This window comes from Adiantum capillus-veneris, chromosome 4 (assembly GCF_014529385.1).
Source record: "Adiantum capillus-veneris isolate H3 chromosome 4, ASM1452938v2, whole genome shotgun sequence".
Lineage (NCBI taxonomy): Eukaryota > Viridiplantae > Streptophyta > Polypodiopsida > Polypodiales > Pteridaceae > Adiantum > Adiantum capillus-veneris.
This window is the reverse complement of record NC_140934.1, coordinates 158,424,364-158,434,470: the sequence shown is the minus strand read 5'-3', so window position 1 is coordinate 158,434,470 and position 10,107 is coordinate 158,424,364.

Below are 10,107 nucleotides of genomic sequence, written 5' to 3'. Positions count from 1 at the left end.
CACTACTTTACAACTACAAATTTCGATCGAAAAGACTTTATACAGGTATTTACGTATTATTTAGGATTACACCAAATAATATTGTTTATATATGTCGCTTTTGTGATATGGACGTATAAATGTAACCTAGGTGGGACCTCCTAAAGCACCTGTCTCGTGCTCATCTAGGTCATCCCACTCTAAAGTTTGAATGAGATGCACTGCCTCATTCGCTCTACAAATACTACACACAGGCAGCTTATCTCGTCAAATGCTCTCCCGTTGTTCTCTCTCTAAATCTGCAACCTTCTCGCAAAGAGGGGTCTTGTAAGATCATGCTCGTGATTGAGTGACCTGCCGATCCAAGCTCTCAAGCTCTATATGAAGCTCTTGTAGAATCGCCTCATGTTCATCTCTGATTCAACACTCTATCTCCTTTGCAATAGGGTCAAGAACCATCTTCGCTTGAGTCACATCTGCCTGCTCAAAAGGATAACTAGCCAAGCTTAGACTTTAAAATTAAGAGTCTCTTAACCAAGTAGCAATGATATTTTAAGACTTAGCTGCTTGCATGACCCCAAAGCATGAAAACTACTCATGAGCTTCATGTTCGCTCAAAAATATACAAACTTCTCCAATTGCATAGTTCTCAAGAGGTTTCAAATCTTCGTGTGTACAAAAGACTACACGCTCCAAGTGCGCTCACAAGCACCAACTAAGCAATCTTATGAATATTTACATGAGCTATAAGAATAAATGAAAACTACAAAAACATCCAAGCGTAGAACGTGCTATGAATTTTAAGTGAGAAATTAGAATATCTGTGAGAGACTATCAGGTAGTGTGAGATTGCACAAATTTAGAAGACTGGCTTTGCCATAGACTTGCCACCAAATGATGGGAAGCTTCGTAGCTTCCTGCCTCAAGGACACACTCCTCAAGAAAGACGGTCCTAGATTGTTCAAGTAACTGCTCATCTCATTATCGATCTCTAGTTTCTCATCCTCAATGAGCATGATGTGTAGGTATTGTCATCGCAAAGTGAGCAAACTGCTCTCTGCAAAAAGCTCTGGAGTCTTGTAGAGAGGATGGATTATAGCAGCAATCCCATGAATGGGATGACACATATACGTCCATCGGCTCTCCATAATCGCCAAAATGTCATCCTACCTACAATTCATAAGACTTCAAAGTTAAGACTGAAAAGAAATACAACATACAAGGATCACAATCGGAACCAAAATATAACACCAAGCGCATTGATTTATCACTCCCATGTCAAAACGGTTCATGTTGCTATGTGTTGCATCATCTACAAAGTTAAGACTTAAAACAAATACAACATCCAAGGATCACAATCGGAAACAGAATATAGTACCAAGCGCATTGATTTACCACTCTGATGTCAAAACGGTACATGTTGTTATGCGTTGCATCATCTGCATAAATAGATGATACACAAGGCCAAGAATGGACCCCTCCATGTTTGTCACACACAAGAGAATGTAGATAGGCTAGATAGCCACTACTAAGGAGTGCTCCTCTACCCAAAATATCTCATCAAGCACCCTCCTCTGTATGTACTTGGTAGCTCAGTCTGTGCATGGTGCATCAACCGCCACTTATGGTCCACAATAGTCTGCAATAGTGGATCCCTCAACCTGTAAAGCCTCTGAAGTACTAGGTACATGTATACAAACCTAGTCTTCCAAGGATGCACCATGTCTAGTGTGTTGTGACTCCTCAATATGGCAAGTGTCCGATGTTTCTTGCTGAAGAAGTAGTCATCTTTGCCACATCAAAAACAACAGGCTGCACCCAAGACAACTTGATGAGCAAGTCAAAGCAATGTGCAGCACATGGAGTTCAAACTATGCAAGGGAACTCCGTCTCAACCATCTTCCCAATGGCCTTGCAGTTGGACACATTGTTTGTGACAACCTACAAAATCATATGACCAATAACTTTTTAGTTATAGCTACTTAAAGGCGCATGAGATCTGAGAATGATCATTGATGTCAAATGAAGTGAAAGGAAGCCATGAAATGTGGAATACCTACACCACATTATCCACCCCGACCTTGATAATGGCCCACTGAATGTGCCCAAAAATAAACTCCGTCGAAATACATTCATCGGCCTTGCCCGTGTCAACGACATGTAGGAAGAACGTACCAAGGTGCAAGAGGACACAAGGATGTTGATAATGTGGCACCTACGAATATCACTCCACCGTCAAAGATGATAGTACAACCAAATTGTTTTCATCCCGCTTTCACAGGGACCAATGCTCTGTCAATAACCTCTCATTGCTCATCTAACATGGACATGCACATCTTTTGATAGTCCAAGCCACTCCATGAATCCATGGCACTAACTTGTGCAATGGCTCAAACCACTCGCTTCCACTACTCTATCCAAGGCTCAATAGCTCAGATTTTTTCTTCCATTACTCTGTCCACAAGGCATTAAATTGTTGCAGAGACAAAAAAATAAACAGCTCCTCAAGACGTCGTCATCCTGTTCTTGACAAGGATTTCAAAATGACGTGATCACACTATCATTTCAGGTTAATAACAATAGAAATGCAAAATAACAAATATTTTGTTAATTGACATTCATCTTTTTTGACCTCCAGGGAGACCTAGAGACCGGCTCGTAGCCCGTCGAGCTAATTAGTTGGCCCGCCGGGCTAGTGAATCTTCCCGACGGTCACGCCGGGTAAAGCTATTTTCCCGCCGTGCCCGCCGTGGCTATATAAAGGTGACGCCGGTGCTTGTCTTTTCACAAAAGAGGTACATTGAAAAGTCTTCACCAAACTTTCTGGCAGCTTTCCACATTCTCAAAGCAGTGTAGCAGTAATTTTTTAAACCCTTCCTTATTTTATTGATGTTTTTTTGAGTTTTTTGCGTTAAAACTTAAAGGTTTAAAATTTCTTTTATCAAATCATCGTACGTGGATGCACTTGCACATGGTTGCAATTGCGGCTAGGTGTGTCATTGCAAAAGCGTACGATGATTATGTTTTATATTGCTCCCAGTCATTCATGCTTCGGTACATGGTTGCAATTGCGACTAGGTGTGTTGCTGCTAGAATGACAGGAGCATTTTTTTGAAAGAAGTAACCGTGTGTGAATGCACTGGCACATGGTTGCAATTGCGGCTAGGTGTGTCATTGCAAAAGCGTAGGGTGATTATGTTTTATGTTGCTCCCAGTCATTCATGCTTCGGCACATGGTTGCAATTGCGACTAGGTGTGTTGCTGCTAGAATGACAGGAGCATCTGTTTGAAAGAAGTCACCGTGCATGGATGCATTGGCACATGGTTGCAATTGCGGCTAGGTGTGTCATTGCAAAAACGCAAGATGACTATGTTTTATGTTGCTTCCCATCATTCATGCTTCGGCACGTGGTTGCAATTGTGACTAGGTGTGTTGCTGCTAGATTGACGGTAGCATCTAATGCATGAATGACATGCTCAAATAATTTCATAATGCTTCATATGCTTGAATCTTGAAAGAAGACATCGTGCGTGGATGCACTGGCACATGGTTGCAATTGCGACTAGGTGTGTCATTGCAAAAGCGTAGGATGACTATGTTTTATGTTGCTCCCAGTCATTCATGCTTCGGCACATGGTTGCAATTGCAACTAGGTGTGTTGCTGCTAGAATGACAGGAGCATCTGTTTAAAAGAAGTCACCGTGTGTGGATGCACTGGCACATGGTTGCAATTGCGGCTAGGTGTGTCATTGCAAAAGCGTAGGATGACTATGTTTTATGTTGCTCCCAGTCATTCATGCTTCGGCACATGGTTGCAATTGCGACTAGGTGTGTTGCTGCTAGAATGACACTAGCATCTGTTTGAAAGAATTCACCGTGCGTGGATGCACTAGCACATGGTTGCAATTGCGGCTAGGTGTGTCATTGCAAAAGCGTAGGGTGACTATGTTTTATGTTGCTCCCAGTTATTCATGCTTCGGCACATGGTTGCAATTGCGACTAGGTGTGTTGCTGCTAGAATGACAGGAGCATCTGTTTGAAAGAAGTCGCCGTGCGTGGATGCACTGGCACATGGTTGCAATTGCGGCTAGGTGTGTCATTGCAAAATCGTAGGGTGACTATGTTTTATGTTGCTCCCATTCATTCATGCTTCGGCACATGGTTGCAATTGCGACTAGGTGTGTTGCTACTGGAATGACAAGAGCATCTGTTTGTAAGTTGTCGTACGGTGAGGCATTGGCACATGGTTGCAATTGCGATTAGGAGTGTCAGTGCAAAAGCGTACAAGATCTATGGTCTATATTGCACTTTTTCTTTCACGTAGAAAAGATCCAAATGCAGTGGCACATAGTTATATTTCATAATGTGTTGTTTGCAATAATACCATTGCAGGCAAAATGGATCCTTCTGCTACTTCAATGATAGAGTTCAAAAAGAAAATTAGATAATTGTTGATTACGATCGTTAGTGCACTAGATCCCGACGATATAGCGCAGATTGTTGCAGATGAGTCTAGATTGCAATCATTATACAGTGAGATTGCCCACAAAATGTTGTTGTTATATCCAGACAAAACAACCGAATCAATAAACTCATTATTGAGCACTTGGGTGGGCAATTTGCCCAAGGTGGCCTCTGATTTGAAAGAGGAATGCCCTCAAGAAGTAGACAAGGGTAAGCTAGAGCATTGGAACACTAGATGGAGAGCTGAAAAGGAGAGGTCAAGGCGAGCATACCACATAGACACACAGTTTGGCCTAAGCAAGAAAATGCGAATGGCTGTCACCAGAGTTGTGGGGAGCAGCCAAGTTGGAGAACCGTTTATTGAGGAGGCTGCCATTGTGGGAACATCGGGTTCTACTGCTTCTGCCAGTCACTTGGAGAGCAGTATATACAATTCTGGATGTAGTATAACTCTGGGCATTCCAAATAAGTCCATTAAGAAGATCAAGAAACTTGGGTCAGGGGCTTATGGCACAGGGTGGCAAGTTCAAATCAAAGGGATCAGTTTCCTTCCTGCAACGCATACTTATTGTGCCAAGGAGTTCAAAGGACAGGCCAAGCATCAGTGGAAAAGCTTTGCATCAGAAAGTGGGGTAGATCTCAACCATAGAGGGATTGTGAGGATTATTGCCCACTCTGTAATGTTGCCATGGTTTCTAATATTCCCCTACTTCAATGGGGGAACTTTAGGTGATCTTATGGAGACAGTGCCCCATCCACATGGCTCTTTCACGACGCTTGTAGCGCATCAAGAGGGGAAAGGAAAGATCCCTGCAAACTTTAAATAGGAGCAGACCTCTGAAGACCAGAAAACACGTATCAAGAGCCTTTGCAATCATGCTCCCTCGTTGATCCATGCCTTGGTGAAGGCATTGCGATTCGCACATGACAAGGGAGTGATCCACAATGATCTCCATCCATGAAACATCATGTTGGACTTTACCAAGCATCTCACTCCCCGTATTGGAATAATTGATTGGGGATTGGCTCTGCGTGTTGGCTTAGAGACACAAAAGACCAACAATACCGATGAAAACTGGCAAAAGCTTCATCCTTGGCGAGCTCCTAAGTTACTAGATGGCAATCACCCGTGCCCATGGACCAAGGCCACAGATGTGTACGCCATAGGATGGGTGATATGGCAATTTTGTAAGTTTTGTGGAGAGTTCTCTGACTACTACAGCACAAATTGGTTCAAACATAAGGTTTCAATGGAGGTACAAGCCATATCTAGGATTTTTGTGGAAGGTTGGGTGAGGAAGAAATCCACAGAGAGAAAGACCTTGACACTTTTGGACGAAGAATTAGAAAGATTTGAAGCCCAGTCAGAACGATGCTTACGCCCTCCCTCTGAAATGAGTGTAGCCTTTTTTTTATGGATATATGATGTACTTTATGAAGCAGGGTTTTCTAAGACTTTTGACTTATAGAAGCACTTTTAAAATTTGGGTTTTATGCGTGATGGATGATGTATGAGTAATAAAAACACTTTGTTATATCTCAATAGACAAAAAAATTTCTATGAGTTTTGTTTTTTCTCTTAAGTTTCAAGCAATAAGCCACGTGGAATCACTGATTGTCATTCATTGATTTAAAAAATGATGGTTACTCTTATATCAATTGATTGTCGTAAGATGGTGGTTATTCTTATATCAATTGATTGGCGTAAAATGGTGGTTACTCTTATATCAATTGATTGTCGTAAAATGGTGGTTACTCTTATAGCAATTGATTATCATTAAGTTTGTATGCCGTAACTGAAGTATAGTGTTTAATCAGGATATGGATAATGATAATCAAAGGGCTAAGCCCGCTTTTGAGCGTCTCAGATCCATGTGTCAAGGCGGTGGAGTGAATGACACCGCTCGAATTGCAGCTCGTTGCTCCCAGTGGGTACACAATGGAAAGAGGTGAACTCTAGGATTGACCGAGAAATGGTCAAATCCATATGGCCAGGCGTTGCAGATGACAACATCAAGAAAGGCCGACTCAAGCTATCACAATGCATTAATGCAGACATACGAGACAATGGAGAGAACATATATCTCGATGTTATGGGTCATCCTATGCATCATATGGATTGTCCATTGTGGTTTTCCAAGATGTTATACATGCATTATATCTTGGGTGAAGCAGTGGACTTCAGCTCAAGGACACCTCATATGACGGTTGAGGACATTTGCAGCAGTGCAATCATCCACTAGAAGGTGCATCAATGGAAGTGCACCAAGTTAAGTAGGAGCTTCAAACTCAACTCAGGCAAGCATCACAAGCTACACAAGGCTCTCATGCAGAAGCAACCCTAAATAGAGACGTGCAAAGGGAGGTGAAGGTGCTATCTTGCCACGTAAAAGAGTTAGAGGCGACTATAAAAAAACAAAATGCTGCCACATTGATTGAGCACCCAACATCTATTGAGGCCCCTCCAGCTTCTGGTGAGCACAGTGGTCCTTGCCCCATATGTAGATCATTCTTTCATGAGTGGTGTGGTCACTTCAGCTTGCCATGCGGACATATGTAGCATATATCAAAGCATGATGAATAGCTTTCATTGTGCTCTATGTGAGTATGAGATATCCAAAAAGCTATATGCAATGTTCAAAATGTCTGAAGACTATAATAAGCTTAAAGGTCAGCGTGAATAGGAGAATGAAGATATTCTCACAAATATTTCACTATCACTTGGATAGTTTTTGTAACATTTGAAAACATTTACTGGTTGTCTTGCGAGAATTTATTAGTGAATTGTGAATTGTCTTCACTTCACTATCACTTGGATAGTTTTTGTAACATTTGAAAACATTTACTCGTTGTCTTGCGAGAATTTATTAGTGAATTGTCTTCACTTCAGCTTCAATTATGATATGTGATAATGCAAAGATTTGTTAGGGCTTTGTATATGATTATTTGTGGCCTTGTAAAGGTTTTTAAGGGCTTCATTTATTATTTAGCAAATGTCTAAACCTTAAACTAAATATAAAAAAAAGCTTATAAGATAAACAGTTTCTGAACTTAAACAGAAGTCACTCAATGGATTCGATAATACCAATCTTGCAATACCAAGTTGAAGTTGTGTGTACTGCAACCAGCACTATATAGGTGAGAGAAGCGACTTTCAAGTATCCTACCTGCAACCCTGCAATTTTTGGCATTGTCCATGATTACTTGGACAACATTTTCTTTTTCAAGTTCCTCAACTGCGTCGCCAATGATGTCAGCTATAAAACTGCCAGAATTTATTTGACCAGAGCTATCCACAGCTTTGATAAAACATTCACCTCGAGGACATACAAGCATGATGTTGATCAATGGCCGCCTTTGAACGTTGGACCAACCATCACTAACTATGGTGTATCCAGATTGTTCTGTTGCATTTAATATTATCCTTTGAATATCCTGTTGTGTGCTTGTGTAACATTTATCCAACAGTTGGTTTCTCATATGGTGATATGTTGGAGGGGTAAATCCAGCACCATACTCCCCAATGCGTTTCCAAGCTGACTTCCATGCATCACGGGTGACAATGGCCAATGATCCCCCAGTGAGACGGCTTTAGCTAGTGCAAGTTGTGCTTCTTCTAAGGCAAGCGTTTTGAAGCTCGTCTGTAAGCTAACCTGTCTACTTTTTGACGATCCTACCTGAAAGTCAGGAGATCCATGGTTTGGAGGTGTAGTTCCATCGATATGAGAAGTTGGTTCCCTGCTTTGAGTGCTTCCATTGGTGGGCGTTACACCCAATGATCCCTCGTCCTGGTTTGATCTTATCGATACCGGGGTGTGATGGTCGAAAGTAGAGAGTTTTGATCTTTTGCTCGTGGAAATTAGCTTACCAATTAAAGCTTTTAAGCGCATAGCTGCTTCTTCTACACCTAAGCCCTTGCACTTTCCTCCTTGGATTATGGTATTGCCACCCAGCAAATGATCCCTTATTCTTGGTGCTCCTCCAGATTTCTCTTCGCCACAAAAGTTACATTTCCAATTTTGATACTTATTTAAATTTGTGGCAAAATTCCACTCGGGTCCTGGACTTGAGACACCAACATCACCGCTCACATTCCCAGTGGAAGACATACTTATTGGATGTCTGCAATACCAATAAACATAGCTCAGTATGCTATCTCTTCTTTCAAGTATTATTCAAACCAAACATTAGTGTTATAATCAATATCACACACAAGCGTAGTAGTGAAGCTTGAAGGGAATAAACCTCAATCTACTCAAACATGAGCAAGCAAATACAACGGTGAATCAAATATGTGATCAGTCCATCCCAAAAGTAGAAATATCGACCCAAAGATTCACCTTCCTACCTCCTTTCATGAATCAATCCAGTCCAAAAAAGAACTAATGACCCATGATTGGAGCTTTAATCGAAATAGCAAGCAAATACAGCGATGAATCAAACATGTGATCAGTCCATCCCAAAAGTAGAGATATCGACCCAAAGATTCACCTTCCTACCTCCTTTCATGAATCAGTACAGTCCAAAAAAGAACTAATGACCCATGATTGGAGCTCTAATCGGAATAGCAAGCAAATACAGCGGTGAATCAAACATGTGATCAGTCCATCCCAAAAGTAGAGATATCAACCCAAAGATTCACCTTTCTACATCCTTTCATGAATCAATCCAGTCCAAAAAATAACTAATGACCCATGATTGGAGCTCTAATCGAAATAGCAAGCAAATACAGCGGTGAATCAAACATGTGATCAGTCCATTCCAAAAGTAGAGATATCGACCCAAAGATTCACCTTCCTACCTCCTTTCAGGAATCAGTCCAGTCCAAGAAAGAACTAATGACCCATGATTGGAACTCTAATCGGAATAGCAAGCAAATACAGCGGTGAATCAAACATGTGATCAGTCCATCCCAAAAGTAGAGATATCGACCCAAAGATTCACCTTCCTACTACCTCCTTTCATGAATCAGTCCAATCCAAAAAAGAACTAATGACCCATGATTGGAGCTCTAATCGGAATAGCAAGCAAATACAACGGTGAATCAAACATGTGATCAGTCCATCCCAAAAGTAGAGATATCGACCCAAAGATTCACCTTTCTATCTCATTTCATGAATCAGTCCAGTCCAAAAAAGAACTAATGACCCATTATTGGAGCTCTAATCGGAATAGAAAGCAAAGACAGCGGTGAATCAAACATGTGATCAGTCCATCCCAAAAGTAGAGATATCGATCCAAAGATTCACCTTCCTACCTCCTTTCATGAATCAATCCAGTCCAAAAAAGAACTAATGACCCATGATTGGAGCTCTAATCGGAATAGCAAGCAAATATAGCGGTGAATCAAACATGTGATCAGTCCATCCCAAAAGTAGAGATATCGACCCAAAGATTCACCTTTCTACCTCCTTTCATGAATCAGTCCAGTCCAAAAAAGAACTAATGACCCATGATTGGAGCTCTAATCGGAATAGCAAGCAAATACAGCGGTGAATCAAACATGTGATCAGTCCATCCCAAAAGTAGAGATATCGACCCAAAGATTCACCTTTCTATCTCTTTTCAAGAATCAGTTCAGTCCAAAAAAGAACTAATGACCCATGATAGAAGTTCTAATCAACATAGCAATCAATTTAGCAAATATAACGGTGAACCAAATA